We start from the raw sequence: 14,948 nt of genomic DNA on the forward strand, positions 1-14,948 counted from the left end.
GACCTATTGTAGCTGCAAATACTTTTGAACTAAAACCTAACACTATTCAAATGATAAAGCAATTTGTTCAGTTTGATGGTTTGCAGGATGAGGATCTCAACGCTCACTTAGCAAACTTTTTGGAACTATGCGATACATTTAAAATTAATGGTGTTTCTGATGATGTCATTCATCTTCAGTTATTCCTTTTTTCATTGAGGAACAAAGCTAAACAGTGGTTGAACTCGTTACTACGAGGGTCAATCACTACTTGGGAACAAATGACTGAAAAATTTCTATTAAAATATTTCCCGCCGGCTAAAACGGTGAAATTACGTAATGATATCTCTTCGTTTGTGAAGATGGACTTAGAAACTCTTTACGATGCATGGGAAAGATAAAAGGACTTACTGAGATGGTGCCCTCACCATGGGTTACCGCTTTGGCTTCAGGTTCAAACGTCCCATAATGGTCTGAATCCTTCAACTCGGCAAATGGTTGACGCAGCTGCTGGCGGAACCATCAATAATAAAACACCTGAAGATGCTTATGAATTTATAGAGGAGATGTCACTGAATAACAATCAGTGGCAAGTCATGAGGACAAAACCAACGAAAATAGCCGGTGTTTATAACGTTGATTCAGTCACCATGCTCTCCAATTAGGTAGAGCTCTTGAATAAGAAAATTGATGGTTTTCTTAGTTCTTCACAAGTTCACCCAGTAATGTAGTGCGAAGTAAGTAGAGGTGGATCAAGCAATTCAGAATACCAACCTTATGGCCACAACATGGATAACAAGCAGTTAAATTACATGGGTAATAATTCTCGATCTCAAAACAATCCATATAGTAACACTTACAATGCAGGTTGGAGGAACCACCCAAATTTCTCATGGGGAGGCCAAGGAAATCAGAGACCACCTCCAAGCTACCAACAACCACCCTACCAATAGGAAAAGAAGCCGAACCTTGAAAAGATGCTCTCAAAGTTTATATCGGTGTCAGAAACTCATTTCCAGAACACCGAGACAGCACTTAAAAATCAACAAGTGTCGATCCAATGGCTCGAAACTCAGATAGGCCATCTTTCCAAACTAATCTCTGAATGACCACAAGGTAGCTTGCCAAGTAATACTGAACCCAACCCAAGGGAACAACTCAACGTGATTAATGTTCAAGATGAAGAAGGATTCGTTGAGCCTGAGCCAGAACCGAGGCAAGAAACTATGGTAAGCAGAGGCCAAGGTGAGGTAGGTCATAATAAAAACAAATTAGTGAATGTCGAATATAAACCTCGTATGTCATACCCCAACGCGACAAGGAAAGACCGCTCAGATGAACAATTTGGTAAATTCCTTAAACTCTTAAAAAATTACACATTAACTTACCATTTATTGAAGCTCTATCACAGATGCCAAACGTAACGAAATTTTTAAAGGAGCTTCTAGCTAATAAGCGGAAGTTGGACGAGGTGTCACATGCGGATCTAAATGCAGTTTGCTCAGCTATTCTGCAAAATAAGCTACCAAACAAATTAAAAGATCCAGGGAGTTTTACAATTCCTTACTTAATTGGTAGTTTAGATGTTAATAATGCATTAGCTGATTTAGGGGCTAGTATTAACGTCATGCCCTACAAAATGTTCAAACAATTAGGTCTTGGGAAACCCAAACAGACTAGGATGAGCATTCAATTAGCAGATAAAACTATAAGATTTCCTAGGGGTATTATTGAAGATGTGCTAGTTAAAATCAATAAATTTATATTTCCCGTGGACTTCATTGTTCTAGACATAGAAGAGGATAGCAATACTCCTTTAATTCTAGGAAGGCTCTTTTTAGAAACTGCTAAAATGATTATTGATGTTTGGCACAGGTGATCTCACACTCCGTGTGGGAGATGAAACAATCACCCTTCAAGCTCGAAATTCTGGCAACATATCGGAAAATAAAGGTGATCGTTTAACCCATTCTACTAAAACTAACAATATGGTACAACCTACTTTGCAGGAAATGAGTCTGAAGGATGAGTCATTCTCAAGAAATGGTAGAGGACCTATTCATGAAGAACGAAGGCTACAAATCGAGGAGCTAGATGAATGGTGGACGCATAAACCAAGAACGCATGATAAACCAAAACTACGCCAAAATGGCTTAATACCTTCCCAAATCAACTTAAGGTTGGAGATAAAGTATTATTAGATGCCGCAGATCCTCACATTGTCACTACCAAACCGAATGAAGAAATTCCTATTACGGTACTTAGCATTTTCCCATTCGGTACAGTAGATGTGAGTCATCCCAAGTTCAGCACTTTTAAGGTAAACAACACCCGTCTGAAACCTTATTTTGATGAGAATGATAGGAGGAATGATGAGTATAAACTCCTCAAACCACCATGATCATTCAACGGAGAGCTAAGTCGAGCTTAGACTATAAATAAGCGCTTCTCGGGAGGAAACCCGAGCACTAACTCTATTAACTTCTTTAAAATTTAGTCTTCAACACCTAACTTACTAACGAAGCTCTTGAATACAAGTTTTCCATAGGACACGGCCAAGAGCACGGGCATTCTCAGGGCTGTGTGAAAATAGGGCAACGATTTTCCCAAACACGGGATATGATAAAATGCCACGGTCGTGCGACATGGCCGTGGTTGAACCTGCCAAAACAACATGGGCGTGCGACACGCCCGTGTGGAAGAACCATGGGTGAACCTGTTAAAACAGCACGGGCGCGCGACACGCCCGTGTCTAGCACCCGTGGTCGAACCTGTTAGATTGACACAGGCGTGGGTCTACATACACGGGCGTGAAAGAAGTGAACAACGCCAGACACGACCGTGCGCCACGGTTGTATGCATCTACACACCCAAGGAAAATAGGCGTGTACTAAATGTCAGACGCGCCCAAATTTAAAATTCGCAAATCACACGGGCTGAAATTGGGGAACACGAGCATGTTACCTGGCCGTGTTCCCCATAATCTATAAATAACCTGCACTATTTATTGTCTTCCCCACTCAAAAACCCTAACCCTAGCCGCTGCAAGTCCACACGGCCTCCTTGCCACATCCGTGCGCCGCTTTCGACTTCATTCCTGACAATTATTCTTCCATTCTTTAGCGTTTGTTCACTCTTTTCCCTTTAACTCCACTCATTTTTATTGCTATAATCTTCATGTATCTCACACTATGCTCTCATTCAAGTTTCATTTCTTTTAGATTAGTTATCATTCATTCCACATGACATATTTTTATGAAACTCTTATGCCTTATTCACTTTTTCTAAATCAATATTCATAATTTTCAATTGCTTCTTGTCATTTACTATTACAATCCATGCCATGTGCTAAATTTATGCTCTTTATATTTCCATTAAATTCTTTACCATTTTTACTCATATCACCATGCTAGTGCCATAAAAGTATGCCATTGAACTTATTGTTTTAGTTTGTTTTAGTAGTCGTGGCCTGCAATTATGACTTTTATTTGCCTTCGTTTTACTTTGACCACTCATCAAGATGACTTAATGATTCTAATCGCAGGTACCATGTCATCTTCACATGGTAAAAAGGCCGCTATCCCTACTTCAAAGAAAATGAAGAGAGTGTCATCTTTCTCGGGTCCTGTCACAGAAGTTCGTCACCCTTTCCTGCGGTTCCCCATCGGGCCCCAAGAAGAACTATTCCAAATACTCCGGGCCTGACCTTTAATTGCGGGTCGTTGCATCAACTGGGCTGTGGTAGAACAAGTTCAGTTGGCTGAAGCGATTCGGGCCCTCCTAACCACCGACCCTTGGAAGCTGTTCTTTGGAATCATCGAGCCAACATATCTCGAGATCACGATGGAACTATGCTCAACGTTCCATCTTCAGACCGTAATGACGAACTACAATGATCCTGGTACGGTCCAATTTTGCCTAGGCGGATTAGTCCACCAGCTCAGCGTCCCAGAATTCGGTACGGCGCAGGGTTTATATATGGAGGAATTTAAGGAGGAGAATGACTTACACGTTCTTAACTGCCACATCTATCGTTCTCCTTCACGATGCTAGGACGCACTAGTACCAGGAGGGGCCACCTACAATCCTAGCCGCTCCAAGGCATCGGCTCTCCTTCAATCTCTGAGGTACCTACACGCCATTTTGGCTCACACAATTACGGGAAGGCGAGAGAGCACTGGCGTCGTCAACACTCACGACACCTACTTTTTATGGTGTATGTCGCACGGGCACGTCATCGACCTTGCCTATTTCATTGCCTTCGCGATTCAGCACCAGACGGAGCGGCATCAGAAGGGGGTCATCTCTATTGGCCCCTACGTTACTCGATTGGCTCCACACTTCGGGCTCTTCAGCACCGCAGCCCAATAATCATCCTTAACCCTCATTAGCCAAATGTCTCCACAAGGCATCTCGAGCATGCTTAACATGAGGATGATCGAAAAGCGCCGAGGAACCTACCCTCCTCAATATTGTCTCGGCCAATCTAAAGAGAGGAGGCCTACGAGGACATTCTTGATGATGTCCCTCCATAGCACGAGGACCCACCGACTCAGCCACCACCACCCTCTCGTCCAGTTCATGCAGCGACTTCATATGCTGACATCTTTGAGCGCCTCACTCAATTTAAGCAGTAGTGTTTTTAATGATTTGACAACATTGATGCTACTCTGTAGCAAATTTGTCAGCACCTCCACATCTCATCGCCAGTCCCACCTCGCGAACCATCCAGCGATGAAGATGTTTAAAAAACATTTATTTATTATTTTATGTTTTTAATTTTTATTAAAACTATTTTTTATTTTTATTAGATTTTAGAACTTTATTTTATAATTATAAATTTCGATTCTTTCATTAAGAGTAATTATTCTTATCTATATCACCTAAAAAGTTCCTGCTTTTATCACAGTTATATAGAGCTCTTAAGCTCATCATCGCATAGGAACTAAAAACTCCACTGGGAAAGGTTCTCCACGACTTCCATGTCCTGATCGACCACGACCATAGCTACCATTGGATATAATATTCTTTTGGAGCAGGACTTATGGAATAATAAACCTCTACCACTGCCGGAGTATCCTCCTCCACTCTCGCACCGATTACTATCCAAAACTCCAGTTCGAGGAATTCATCATACAGGAAGTTTCACTTCTCTCCCTATCTTATTTTTATATTCTAATATCTATCTTTGTACATTGAGGACAATGTACATCTTAAGTGTGGGGGGTATTTATTTCATTTTCAGAAAAATCCCTGAATAACTGCCTTGTTCTCTTGAAAAACTCTCATATCTTATTTACGATAAATTTTAATTGATTTATAATTTTGATTGATACATCTTGAATTAAAACATAGGCATCTATGCATTGATTGTTTAAACTTAAAGACATTAGAGAATCAAGCATGATAAGTTGATTTTTAAGAATTTATAAATTTAAGTTGTTTCCCCAAAGTTTAGGTATTACTTTGAGTTGCAATTCACAAGTTTTAAACATCAAAAAGCCATAATTTTTGTGAGATTTTTGAGCCTTTTGAGCATCTATCAATTCTTTCATGCTCACTTTTATTATTGCTTTGAGTGCATCAGTATTGAACTGTTATTCTAGAACTTGCTTGATTATGCATGTTAAGACCACACCATTTAATTTGCTATGTCAAAATGATTAAGGCACTTAGGATTAACCCACTCATGCCATGAAAAGCCTACCTCCACAATTAACCCTTAGTAAACCCCGTTGAACTAACAAGCCATTCCTTGTATTACCCTTAATATTAATCCTTAACCCATTATTGTTGAAATCCCCTCAATTAATTTGATCCCTATTTTTATTGAGATTTGAGTTGAATAAATTTCTTAGCTATGTCTTGTTCTTAATAGTTGGTCTATGTTATTTAACTTGTTCTTAAAATAAATAAAAAAATGTATACATATTAGTAGTGATCTTTTGTTTGTAAGCTTCAGTATTTAAATTCCATAGTTAGAGAAGGAGTTATGTTGTACGTAAGTGATGATTAAATATTTTTCTAGACTAGGGAAGACACCTATGTTTTCAGAATAAAATGCTCAACTTGGAATGATTGAAACTTTTATGTTCTTTTAGTTGAATTTTAAATGTATGATTACCTATGGATTATTTTAAGATATTATCGATAGAAATTATAAGGTGAGAAGAATTTGTTTTAATTATGAGTTGAGAATTTTGCTTGAGGACAAGCAAATGCTTAAGTGTGGGGATATTTGATAAACTGTAATTTATACATATTTTTACCACATGCTTAACGCATTTTATGGATGATTTCCCACTAGAATTGGTGAATTCGATGCTCCTAATGCTTTGATTTCATGTTTTATACTTAGGAGAGCATAGAAGAGCGAAAGGAACGAGAAATGGGCCAAAAATGAAGAAAATGGGCCAAAGTACGAAAACAACATGACCTGGACCTCCTCACACGGGCAGACCACATGGCCGTGTCAATTTGGCAGGCTCGAGCACGGCCTGAAGTAATCGCGCACGGGCGTGTCCCTGCCGAGCCCAAGTTAAGTCCAATTCAGAAAAGGCTAATTTTGAGGGCTCTTAGGCATTCCAAAGCCTATAAATACACCCTAGAGGAGGAAGAAAAGGGGACACACAGGGAGGAAGGAAGGAATCACTCTAAGGAAACCGATTGATCCATCTCAGAAGCTGGATTCATCATTAAGACTGAAGATCTCCCCTCAATTTCCCTTCAGGAGTTTTGGGCTTTCTTTATGTTTTGTATTCTTTATTATTCTGATATTTTTTCTTATTTAGTTATGAATTAAAACCCCTAAATACCTAAGGGGAATGAAACCTAAGACAAATCTTGTTATTATTTTCTGAATTGTATGATAAAGATTTCACTTGTTCTTAATTATGTGTTCTTAATTCTTGTTTTGATATCCCAAGATATTGATTCAAGATAAACTCTTATTCAGAGGAGGAATAAACCCTGTCTAAGAGTACATTTGTCATAATTAAGAGGAGTTGTTTGCGCGCCTAGACAAAGGGGGATAAGATTTTTCGGATTAGGGTGAAACTTAATAAGAGGATCCATAGATCGAGTTAATGCAACCCTAGAGTGTTAATTAGAGAAAAGTCTCAATTATTCAATCTAGGGATTAGACGTTATTAGTCTTGAATAGGGATAATAACATAACTTAGGGATCTCTACGGAACAAGTTAAATGAATAAATCGTCCGATTCGGAGCCAGAATAGCAGGTACAGTCTAGGTGGATTTTTCCTTAGGTATTGTCTTAATTCAATCGATTTTCCCAAAAATAATTCCCCAATTCTATTCTATGTGAGTTCTTAGTTTAGATAATTACTTAGTTAAAACAAAATCTCTTTATTCTTAGGCTAGATAATAAAAAGACAGTCATTACTAGTACTTTTAGTTCCTTTGGGTTCGACAATCCGGTCTTGCTAAAACTATACTACTGTTCGATAGGTACACTTGCCTACATCGCAATAATAGTTAGTTTTAAGAATGATTAATTATAAATATTTAAAACCTATCACGAAATCATGCGATCAGCATTCCTTACTGCATTCAAATCGAGACTTTCTATATTGGTCTCAATATTCTTACTAGAATGGTGGTGGATGCTTCAGAAAATGGAGCCCTTCATTCAAAGTCTTATAACGTAACACCCCTTACCCGTATCCAACACCAGAATAGGGTATGAGGCATTACTAGACTTATACACAAGAAATCATACAAAATCGAGACGTAAATTTCCATCTAAATTTAAAAATTTTCACATACATTCCTATCGTCCCTAAAATGAGCCTACAAGGCCCAAATCATGCATTGGAGGTGGTCCAGGACTAAATTGAAAACTTTAGAAAATTCTACAACACCTAGAAAATTTTTCATCAAAACAGGGTCACACACTCGTGTGGCTTGGGACACGCCCGTGTGGGTAGGCCGTATGGTCACATATGCCTGTGTCTCTAACCCTTAAAACTCTCTGCTTATGATGTCATGCACCAAAAGAAGTCAGACGGCCAAGTCACACGCCCGTGTACTAGGCCATGTGGCAAATTTAATTTTTGAAATTTTTCATAAAATAGGTGAAGACTTCGCAATCCCTGGACACAAGCCTATGTCCCTAGGCTGCGTCTGTTACACGGTTAAGACACATGACCATATCTCTGCCCGTGTGGACAAAAATAAGGTTATTTACCAAGCCATTTTGCCACCCTTACTTGCACCAACATACGCAACAACAAGCAACACCAATCTAAGCATATACGTATAACCAAATCAGCCACAAATAAGATATCAACACATCATTTGCACATACTAACATCTATCTTGCAAAAACATCACATACTTTCTTTTTCCATTCATGCTAATTTCATTTTCATGATAAGCATCATCACATAAACATACCAATGACCACTAAGAATAATATTAGCCAACTTCCAATAGCTATATATAAAATGAATCATTAACTATTACAATGCCAACACATTTGGTTAAACCAATGTGACACGTAACAAAATGACCAAGTCCCTATACATGCCATACTCAAAATATTGAAACCAAGTATACCCAAAATAATCGTTTGATAGTGTGAATCGAGCTCTGATGTTCCTCGATCTCCGAGCTAGCTTGGCGACACTATAAGGAATGTAAAGAAAAATTTAAAGCTTAGTAAGTTTGCATGCAAATAATAAGCAACATAAATCATACATTAATCATATAACTATTCGACATAAGTTAACATAATTATCATCATGTATCTTAGGCTTAACTTACTCATTAGCATTCTTACCAAGAGTTCATCTCATACTAAAGTCCATACTCATGAGTTTTATATACATACCTGTACCAAATCATAACATAGTTGCATACTTTACCAACTTTGACATACTCTTCGGATTACCCGTTGAACACTTGGAATATTATCGGATACATGGAAAGCTAATGCTACCTCCTATCTCATAACACATAGGGCTCACACACGAGCTAATCATGGGTGTGCTCACACAAGCTGTCAGTCAAGACATAGCTACACAGGCTGTTCACACAAGCTGTTAAGTATCCGCAACACATGTCAAACTACCCAGCCATCGGCAGGACGTACATGACCAGCACCCGGATTCACATAGATCACATAACACATGGTTTCCTAGTAGCATGTCACTTGTATCCGAAACTATTCCTAAGGTTCAACTGGGATTTTCTCATCGTTGAAACTTCGTTGAATACTTCTCTAGAAACAATCGTACAATTTATGCAATATTAAGTGTTAAATACATAATATAACATTGTATTATTTACACACAAACATACCTCAGTACAAAATAGTAAGAATTGGACCAATCGTCAATAACCTTGTTTTTCGCTCAATCAAGGTCCGAACTTCGTTTTTATTGATCTATAATAGAAATTTTAACTTATTTAATTATCAAATTACTAAATGCTGTCCAAAAATCACATTATGGAAAAATTATAATTTTGCCCCTAACTTTTCACATTTTTACAAATTAGTCCTTAGGCTCATACAATGAAATGTATCCATTTTCTTTGTTACCCAAGCCTAACCGAACCTAAATCATGTTCATAACAGCCCACATTTTTCATCAAATCACATTTCTAAAGTCCTTTTTATGCATTTTCACTAAAAATCACTTAGTAAAAGTTGTTTATCACACCTTAAACATACAATATCTTCCATCAAACATTAAAATACATGCATGCCACACATGAGTAAATTTTTAAACATGAACCCTACTTCAAAATAATGGTAGAAATAGGCAAATCGGGTTACGAGAACTTTAAAAATGTAAAGAACATTAAAAAACGGGGTTAGGATGTACTTACAATCAAGCTTGAAAGTTGAAAAAACCCTAGCTATGGTCTCCTTGTAAAATTTGGCCATGGTGAAGAAGATGGACACCAATTTTGACTTGATTTTCCCTTTTATTCTTTTATTAATTAAATGACCAAAATGCCCTTATTGCATAGCTTTGAAACTTAACCTATTTATGTCTATTTTTGTCCACTAACTTATCCAATGGTCCAATTACCAAATAAGGACCTTGAATTTAAAATCTGATAGCAATTGGACACCTTTAACAAGTAGAACTCAACTTTTGCACTTTTTATAATTTAGTCTTTTTGACTAAATTGAGTGCCCAAACGTTAAAATTTTAGAACAATATTTTCACAGAATAGTTCTATAAAACTGCAAACCATAAAAATATAATAAAAATGGATTTTTCTATGTTAAATTCGTGGTCCCAAAACCATTGTTCTGACTAGCCCCAAAATCAGGTTGTTACATATAATGATGCTTACGAGATTATTAAAAGAATTGCCAGGAATAAGTATTAGTGGCCAACCAACCGAGTAGCCTTAGAAGGATGAGTAGCAGGAGTACATGAAATAGACACATTTGCTTCTTTGGCAGCCCAGGTATTCCCTATGTCTTCTATGCTTAAGAAAAAAATTATTAATGGTTTCAATGGTAATCTGACAGGTCAGCAGCCAAACCAGTTCGAGAATATTTCTTATGAATACTGTGGAGATAGCCATTTCTTTGAAAATTTCCCATCGAATCAATAGTCAAAATATTACAGGGAAATAAGAATTAGAATGGTCCGCAATCAAATTCTTACGACACTCATGGCAAAATCATCTAATTTTTCCATGGAGTAATCAATGGGCAGACCATAGCGACTCTTCTATGCCCTCTCAACCAAATTATCCACCAGAATATTCTCAGCAAGTGCAACAAACCCTACCAACTGAATCTTCAAGTAATCTTGAGAATATGCTGAAGGCGTACATAGCGAAGAATGATAAACTAATCTAAACCCAAGCAGCAACATTGAATAATTTAGGAAACCAAGTGAGATAGCTAACCAATGAGCTCAAAAGCAAACCTCAAGGTATTTGGCTGAGCAACACAGAAAATCCAAGAATTTTGGGTAAAGAACATTGCAAAGCAGTCACTTTGCCAAGTGGAAAAATATTGTAGCTCAAGACAAAGAGGAAGTTCAACTAAGTGTTGAAACTCCTATTTCACAGAAGTCAAATTTGGTAATCCTTGATGAGGTAAACTTTAAACCAGTCAGTTCTAATAATTTAACACCTTTGCTAGATATAGAGAAATTGCCACATAAGAGTTGTCTGGTCAAAGCTAAAATTTCATCACCATCATATCCTCAATGATTCTAGAAGTAGTAATAGGACACTCAGTTGAAAGAAAATTTTGATGACGAGGTGACTTTTAATGACTTAGATGTTGCTAAATCCCCAGATGTAGCTGAAGACTACTCTGCTATTTCCTAGATGGAATCGTTGGCTTTTATAGAATTGGAGCTCAATTCTTTAGACGATCTATTAAAACAAATTCTACTGGTAGATTCGCTAAGTGATGCTAAAGACGATCAGTTAGAACAAATTCTTTCGAAGTTTTGGGTTTTGTGCATATGGTCATTTAGATGGTTGCACATATATGTTTAGTCATGCAATTTAGTGATGGAATGGGCTTGTTGGTCTGGTGGTTAAGTGGAGTGTTAGTAAATCACAAGGTTTTGGGTTCGAGTCATTGGGTGCGCATTTTATTTTATTTTGATTTGTTTTAGTTAATAATTATAATCATTTATAATTATTAATTAATTATTTTAAGATTTTCTATTATAATTTCTATTCTTTTGTTTTTATTCATGTTCTCCTATTTTCTCTAGCTCTTCTACTTTTTCTTTATTTTATTTTTTGCTTTTGTTAATAACACTCAAATTTTGGTTTGGCTTGTTGGCTTCAGGAATTTCGCTCCTCTGTCATCACCTCCAATCACAAAATAGGTATGAGACTCAAACTGTGACTACGTTACTTTAAGTGATTACTATTTCTACAAATTTTCTACTTGGCTTTTCTTGACTATATGCTAACCTATTAGTTTTGGATTTTTAGTTGATGTGAGTGATGGGAAATCGTCACTTTCTGATGTACTTTGATAGAGAAAAGGTTAGGGACTGTTATGGTAGCTTAAACGGCAATTTCAAGGCTAATTGAGATGGTTTCGTGGCCTCCCCGATGACGGCACCCGGTTGTGTGGATTTAGGAACTAAGGTTCCAGGCAAAATTGGGTGCCACACGGCCGTGTGGCCAATTTGGGGATTTTGTCCGAATTCACACGGCTGTGTCCCTTGGGCACATGGGTGTGTGGGTTTGGGAATTAGGGATTCCGAGTTTTAGGAGTCACACAGCCTGGCCACACGGCCGTGTGGCTGATTTGGGGATTTAGGGATCCCACACGGACGTGTGTTTTAGAACACACGGCCGTGTCTGGTGGGCACACGGGCATGTGAGACCCTCACACAGTGAGTTACACAGCTCGTTTATATGGATCTGTTCCTACTTTACATGGGTGTGCGCCTGTATCATATGGCTATGTGCTACCCTTCACACGGGCGTAGGACCCCCCACACGACCTGGATTACTCCACACAGCCGGAGCACACGGGCGTGTGGCCCTATCTCGCCAAGTTTTGATTTTAGGTTAATTTAACTGTACTTGCAACTCTGTGTGTTCTAGCCCTTGACTGGGCTTTACTGAGGATAAGTATGATTTGATTTGGGCTTGATATGTGTGCACATGTATGATTCTGTAACTGACTGATTGGATGTGAATGTCATCTTCTAATTGATTGTCTGAGAACTGGTATTCTGATTGTGTACTTATGACTGCATACATACATACATATGTATAAACTATTTTGGGTGGGATTTTGAAGAAAATGAAGATTTACAAAACTTGCAGCTGATCTGCTGGTGACTGATAGCCCTATTACCTAGAGGGTCGTGGGCGATCCTAATACCCTAAGGGTCATGGACAATGCGAATGGTCATTGTTGCCGAGTAACCCAGGATGACATCACATTGGTATAGTGGATTACCACATTGCACTGTACCGCATGTACGTTAGCTATGCTACGTACCATTGACTGAACTGGCAGTTTTACTGCAACCTATCGATATAGCGGAATACCACATTACACCATACTGCATGTATGTTAGCTATGCTACGTACTACTATCTGATCTGGCATGTACATTAGCTATGCTACGTACTACTATCTGATTTGGCAGTTCATACTGCATGTCTATACTGCGATTTACCGTATTACACAGTATAGTTGATACGCTAGCTTTGCTGCATAATATATGAGATAGGTAGTTCTGCACACTATTAGCCTCAATACCCAGAGGGTCAAGGGTAGTTCCAATACCTAGAGGGTCGTGGACAATCCTGATAGCCATCATTGCTGGGCAACCCGAGATAACAATAGTTGGAGTGCAGGGTTGGATAGACCTTACGAGGTCTTGAGTGGAGCGATTGATGAGACAAGCTTAAAGCTTTTGTGAGGAGTTTTGGAGGACGGAGAGGTGTGTTAACTGGATGGGTGGGAATTTTATAACTCATTTGCATTTATATACACCTGATTGATCTGTTTGTCTGAATTAAAACTTATGAATGGTTGAAAATTACTGATATCATGACTGAATGTGATACTGTGACTGAATGTGTTACTGTTCAACTAAAAGGCACTTGTGTCTATGTGATTTCTATAGACTCTATTTGCAACTGTCTGACTAAACTATTATTGTGACTGTGTAACTGACTAGTGAATTATTGCTACTGTATCTAAATGGCACATGAGACTGTGTGTGTCAGATTGTTCCATGTGACCGAAAGGTACCTATGGTATACTGATTTTGGGCGAATATGCTTAACTGTCATCTATCGGTAAGTATGCTTTGCATATATCGGCCAGTCTAAATAGTTCTGTAAGTTAGTTCTGCTTCATAACTGAAGCTGAACTGTGTCTAGGCTTTCTGTTTCTATCCCTATTTCTATTTCGGTAGTTTCACTGGTTTGATCTCACACTGAGCTCGATGCTCACCCTCTCTTCTGTTTCCCCTTTCAGGTACAGTTTTAGATTCTGTTGAAGGGCTCAGTACGCAGAGATTTCGGACAGTTTTAGAGGAAATGAACAATAAGTTTAAATTTCAGTTTTTAACTGCTATTTGGTTTAAGTTTATCTGTAAAGTTTTATAAGATGGTGGTACAATTTTTTGTTATATGTTTTATTCGCGCATTTAGACTAGAATTTTTTGGACAGAGTTTTCTTTTAAAATCGATTATTGGTTTTTGGTTCACTTTCGAAAATGTTCTTAAGTAATAAAGGGGTTTATTTTTGTAAAATTTTCTCACGATCACTTCAGTGATCAATATAGCATCCCGAATTCGGTCTAAATTTCTAGGCTGGGTTTGGGGTGTTACAGAACAAGTTGCAAAATAAGAAGTATGGCAATAGATATGTATATGTCTAGGATTGAATTTACTTAGGAAAAGTTTGGTATTTAAGCGATCAAACTTGACTCACCTCCTTTTCCTTAGGTCCTACCAGTGTATAGTATCTATTCACTTTTATATTTTCATTCTCTCTATTATTTTTAATAATAGGGACATTGTTCATTTTAAGTGGGGGGACCAAAAATTGAAATAGTTTTTTTTTTAGAATACATTATTCTTATAATTATGATTAAGTTATATTTTGTTCAAAATTTTGTTTTTTTTTGTTAATTATGTTACACTTCAATATAAATAAAGTTCTATTATTCTTAATAGTTACTATGTTAGCTGAACTATGACATAAATGTTATTCTTAATAAAGTTAGTAATCATACCATAAAATTTCTATGACTTTAGGAGAGCTAGACATGCATGAAACTTTAAGTTTCTAGAATTGACTTAGTAATTTCATGAGGCGAAATCTTATGAAGCATGGATTTTTGAAAATGACTTATGCAAACTTTTATTTGGATCGTTTGAGCCTTCCAAGCCAACCTTAACAAATATTTATCCCTTGAAACCCAAACTTTGAGACTATATGGCCTGATTTTATTTGAACCATTGCAATATTATGC

At 37.7% G+C, this 14,948-nt stretch overlaps 1 non-coding gene across 1 annotated transcript; it reads right to left on the minus strand.

Annotated features, from left to right (window-relative positions):
- Positions 1-308: 308 nt before the first annotated feature.
- LOC121205378 (small nucleolar RNA R71) lies at positions 309-415 on the minus strand. The gene has a single exon (XR_005900457.1). It is a non-coding gene; the product is annotated as a small nucleolar RNA R71 (small nucleolar RNA).
- Positions 416-14,948: the final 14,533 nt, after the last annotated feature.

This window comes from Gossypium hirsutum, chromosome A08, assembly GCF_007990345.1.
Source record: "Gossypium hirsutum isolate 1008001.06 chromosome A08, Gossypium_hirsutum_v2.1, whole genome shotgun sequence".
In the NCBI taxonomy this organism is placed as follows: Eukaryota; Viridiplantae; Streptophyta; class Magnoliopsida; order Malvales; family Malvaceae; genus Gossypium; species Gossypium hirsutum.